The following is a 6000-nucleotide window of genomic DNA, read 5'->3' as shown; positions in this document are numbered from 1 at the left end:
TATAGTAATAAAATTTGACAAAATGTTCTATGGAAATAAAGTTTTGGTAGATTATTTTTGGCGATATGGACCAATTTTTGTGTAATAAGTCATCGGCTATATATAACTAAAGACCGATATTGACCAATTTTTACATGGCTGTTAGAGGCCATATATTGACATTTTGTCAATATATGGCCTGTTAGAGGCCATATATTGACAAAATGTACCAAATTTCAACCGCATCGGATGACTTTTGCTATATATAATTATGGACCGATATGGACCAATTTTTGCATGGTTGTTAGATACCATATACTAACACCATGTACCAAATTTCAACTGGATCGGATGAATTTCGCTCCTCCAAGAGGCTCCTGAGGTCAAATCTGGGGATCGGTTTATATGGGAGCTATATATAATTATGAACCGATATGGACCAATTTTTGCATGGTTGTTAGAGACTATATACTAACACCACGTACTAAATTTTAATTGGATCGGATGAATTTTGCTCCTCCAAGAGGCTCCGGAGTTCAAATCTGGGGATCGGTTTATATGGGAGCTATATATAATTATGAACCGATATGGACCAATTTTTGAATGGTTGTTAGAGGCCGTATACTAACATCAGGTACCAAATTTCAACAGGATCGGATGAATTTTGCCCCTCCAAGAGGCTCCGGAGGTCAAATCTGGGGATCGGTTTATATGGGGGCTATATATAATTATGGACCGATATGGACCAATTTTTGCATGGTTGTTAGAGACCGTATACTAACATCAGGTACCACATTTCAACCGGATCGGATGAATTTTTCCCCTCCAAGAGGCTCCGGAGGTCAAATCTGGGGATCGGTTTATATGGGGGCTATATATAATTATGGACCGACATGGACCAATTTTTGCATGGGTGTTAGAGACCGTATACTAAGACCACGTACTTAATTTCAACCGGATCGGATGAATTTTGCTCCTCCAAGAGGCTCCGGAGGTCAAATCTGGGGATCGGTTTATATGGGAGCTATATATAATTATGGACCGATTTGGACCAAGTTTTGCATGGTTGTTAGAGGCCGTATACTAACATCAGGTACCAAATTTCAACCGGATCGGATGAATTTTGCTGCTCCGGGAGGCTCCCCAAGCCAAATTTGGGGATCGGTTTATATGGGGGCTATACGTAAACGTGGTCCGATATGGCCGATTTTCAATACCATCCGACCTACATCAATAACATCTACTTGTGCCAAGTTTCAAGTCGATAGCTTGTTTCGTTCGGAAGTTAGCGTGATTTCCACAGACGGACGGACAGCCGGACAGACGGACAGACGGACGGACATGCTTAGATCGACTCAGAATTTCACCACGACCCAGAATATATATACTTTATGGGGTCTTAGAGCAATATTTCGATGTGTTACAAACGGAATGACAAAGTTAATATACCCCCATCCTATGGTGGAGGGTATAAAAACGAAAATAAAGTTCTGAAAACATAGATTTTACGCTTAAAATTGTGAAAGGTATATTGGTGAACAATTTTTGATTTTCCAAATGGAATAAAGTGATTGTTTTTCAAATATTTTACAGACACGCTGCCTCCATCGAATAAAAACACTGGCTGATAGACGCTGCAACATGTAACTCGCTACTTGTAACTCTACATCATCATTAATGCAAAAAATTATGTTAAATGTGATGTGATAGTGGTATAAATGTTATATTTTTAAGAATTTGTAAATGATTAATCAAATTAATAAATATCTACACAAACGTGTTTTACTCGACCACAATGATTATTTTACCACTATCTTTTTCTGATTGTTTGGAGGGTCTCTTATTGGCGTCGTTCTAAATTGATCTATAAAGGCACCTAATAATTGCACTCTTGCGAAACCTTTTTGTAGTAACTTGGCGTGGTACAACTTCTAGTGACGGCGCTTTTCCGACGAGTTTTTGATATCGTATATGATTGTTTTCGACGTACTGGGGATTCTCAGAAGCGCCCCCAAATTCAAAAAATGTTGGCAGGGAGTGTATGCAAGGCGGGCATGCTAACCATTGCACCACGGTGGCTCGTAACGTATAATGGGTATTGGATCTTTTATATGTTACGGATTATGTCTTCTAAAGGGTGATTTGTTAAGAGCTTGATAACTTTTTTTTAAAAAAAAACGCATAAAATTTGCAAAATCTCATCGGTTCTTTATTTGAAACGTTAGATTGGTCCATGACATTTACTTTTTGAAGATAATTTCATTTAAATGTTGACCGCGGCTGCGTCTTAGGTGGTCCATTCGGAAAGTCCAATTTTGGGCAACTTTTTCGAGCATTTCGGCCGGAATAGCCCGAATTTCTTCGGAAATGTTGTCTTCCAAAGCTGGAATAGTTGCTGGCTTATTTCTGTAGACTTTAGACTTGACGTAGCCCCACAAAAAATAGTCTAAAGGCGTCAAATCGCATGATCTTGGTGGCCAACTTACCGGTCCATTTCTTGAGATGAATTGTTCTCCGAAGTTTTCCCTCAAAATGGCCATAGAATCGCGAGCTGTGTGGCATGTAGCGCCATCTTGTTGAAACCACATGTCAACCAAGTTCAGTTCTTCCATTTTTGGCAACAAAAAGTTTGTTAGCATCGAACGATAGCGATCGCCATTCACCGTAACGTTGCGTCCAACAGCATCTTTGAAAAAATACGGTCCAATGATTCCACCAGCGTACAAACCACACCAAACAGTGCATTTTTCGGGATGCATGGGCAGTTCTTGAACGGCTTCTGGTTGCTCTTCACTCCAAATGCGGCAATTTTGCTTATTTACGTAGCCATTCAACCAGAAATGAGCCTCATCGCTGAACAAAATTTGTCGATAAAAAAGCGGATTTTCTGCCACTGATTTTGGTAATAAAATTCAATGATTTGCAAGCGTTGCTCGTTAGTAAGTCTATTCATGATGAAATGTCAAAGCATACTGAGCATCTTTCTCTTTGACACCATGTCTGAAATCCCACGTGATCTGTCAAATACTAATGCATGAAAATCCTAACCTCAAAAGAATCACCCTTTACAAGGCCTAAGGTAGGAGTAAGTAGACACAAGCAAATTATTAGCTTGGCAGCCAACAAAGAATGAGTACTGGATCGGTTCTTGAATTACTGTGGTATTCGGCAAGATTCCACCATGGGCAAAATTATCCACTTTTGTTATTATACCCCCATAAGACGGGGGATATAGGAGGTTAATGAATAATCAATTTGTTATGGATTTCTTTTGAAATAGTTATGATAATATTGTTTTTTATGTTTCATACACTCAGAAAAAAGTGACCGCTTCTTTAAGTTAAAATGAACTCATTGTGAAGAAAGTTGAACTTCGTATAGCGCCAAAGACAATTTTATTTGTTTGAACGATGTGATTTTCGTAGAAATTAGGTAGAATGCATTCCATATATTAGTTAACATTTTCCTATATTTATGTACCTTTATACTACAGAATGAAAAAATTAACTGAATTGAATGCATATATGGAATGATTTTATTGAACTTTTTTTATTCTTTTGGACAAATCTTACATATTTGTGGTAAACCTTTTACTTCAAAATTAGAACTGCTTACCTTCGTTTTTAAATACAGTTTTATTTATTTATATAGGCATTTTTTTCTTCAATAAAAGACATGTTTTATTAATATATAAAATATATTTATTTAGAATCAACAGAATCGACTGGCCTTGAAATATTAGTTTACTATTCCACTATTTCCAATTTCAATGTAAAGTTACCAACTGTAAAACGTAATGCTTTTCTTCTTCTTGTTCCTTTCACTTTTAATAAGATGCTGCGTAACGATTTTGTCCTCCTTTTACAATTTCAATACCTACAAATATAAAAAATCATAAACCAATTTTTTCACAAAAGGTTAGCGTCACTGTATGAATGTTACCTGATAATTGAAGATTCCAAAATGAAGACGAATGAAGGGGTTGTTATTCTGTTGCTGTTTTCTTTCTTTATACGCCATCACGAACATTGATAGACTTATTGTTTGTTATTTATGTTCAATGATTTTGAAAAAACTAAAAATGTTCTCACTAATTTAAAATAATAAATATTTTATTTGTTATTTATTATATTATTTTACTATATTATTATTTAACAATCTCTCCAACTGTACACTGAAAAAACAGTGAACCCTTTTCCATTGCAAAAATGAACTAAACTGTAGTAATATTGACCATGATTTAGCCCTTAAGATTTTTTTCAACTTGTCTAGTTTATAATTCTCTTAAATTTTAGTTCATCTATAACGTTGTATTTTAGTTCATTTTTACAACACCATAAGATTTATATACCCCTACCAAGTTAAAAAGTCAGTATTATTTTCGTTTACTTGCTTATTTTGTGAGAAACCCGATAATAAAAATTGGTTAACAGTCTCTTTAAAATGTCGACGACTAAACTATTTTTAAATCAATCATTCCACATTACAGAGAAATTAAATAATTAAAGGAACAACAACCCGTTTTACTATTATGAAAATGTTCATACATTAAAATTAAACTTTCTTTAAGCAAAAGTACTTTATTATAAAAACTTATGACGAAAGTTCTTAATACAATGTTTTTTATGAATATGAATTATGACCACGTGGAACAGAGAGTAGTTCATTTGAACTCGCTGTTTGGATATTTTGACTTATCCTTTTTTTATTCATCGTAGTAATTTTTTCACATATCTTGCTGGAAAAAAATGGAAGCAATAATGAAAAATTGTTAAAAATTAACACCATGTAATGAAATACGATTTTTTAATTACTCATTTTAGCTTGTAACTTACCATATTTGGGGGCATTTTATCGAATGGTGTAAGGAATTCAACTTTTCTTTGGAAAACGTATCTCATAAAATTTTTACCTGCAACAATTAGAGAAATAGTGAAGTATTCTATATAAACTCATGAACGTGTGTTGTTATCGATGTGAAGGATATAATAAACTAAATATTCTAGTTGAAAGAAAGCCAAAATTTTAATATAAAACTTACCAATTCTCTATTAAATTGTACGCTGAGGGGAAATATAAAAAGTTGTCCAAATTTATTTGGGTTACTCTGAAATTAAATATTTATTTTTTACATTAAATAAAATTATTAAATAGGTTTCCAAAAAATCTAATGAAAAAAATAAAAATACGCATAAAAAACCAAATATTCTGGTTAACCCTAGACAGTCACCATTCGTCAAACTGACGACACGTAATTTCATTTTCGAATTAAAATGCATTTTAGTCTACTGGGAAATGGTAAATTTAAGTTATATTAATTCGACCGTTTTATGAATTTTTGTTTTATACTAATTAAAACCAAATTGAATAAGAAAATAAATTCAAGTTTAGTTCACTTTTTCGCTCACGATGAAAATTATAGCGTCTTGAAATGAGCCGTAATCAAAATGACGAAGGATGACGTTAATGTACAAAAAATAAGCATGGCTGTCCAGGGTTAAAGAGTCCTTACCAATTCACTATTAAATTACAAGCAAAGGAGTACAAACAATTTTTCCAAATTTTTAAGGGGTTATTCTGAAATTAAATATTTGTCTTTTACATTAAAAATATTACATTGCTTTCCAAATAAATTGATTAAAGAAATACTAAAATAAGGTAATGTTTTTAATTTTGATGATAAAAAGGTCTTAAAAACGTAAATATTCTAGTTGAAAGAAATCAAATTTTTAAAAGAAAACTTACCAATTCTATATTTTTTTCTTTTTGTTCGAATCCATCTGGAATTGCTCTGAAATTAAATATTGCTTTTACAACAAAGAAAAACATTAAACTGGTTTCCAAAAAAAAAAAAAAAAAATAATGAACAAATAATAATGTACATAAAAATATTCTTTTTAAAAGAAAGCCATATTAAAACAAGTATATACGGCCGTAAGTTCGGCCAGGCCGAATCTTATGTACCCTCCACCATGGACTGCGTAGGAACTTCTACTAAAGGCTGTCATCCACAATCGAATT

Source organism: Haematobia irritans, chromosome 4, assembly GCF_050003625.1.
Source record: "Haematobia irritans isolate KBUSLIRL chromosome 4, ASM5000362v1, whole genome shotgun sequence".
In the NCBI taxonomy this organism is placed as follows: Eukaryota; Metazoa; Arthropoda; class Insecta; order Diptera; family Muscidae; genus Haematobia; species Haematobia irritans.
This window is presented reverse-complemented; position numbering follows the sequence as displayed.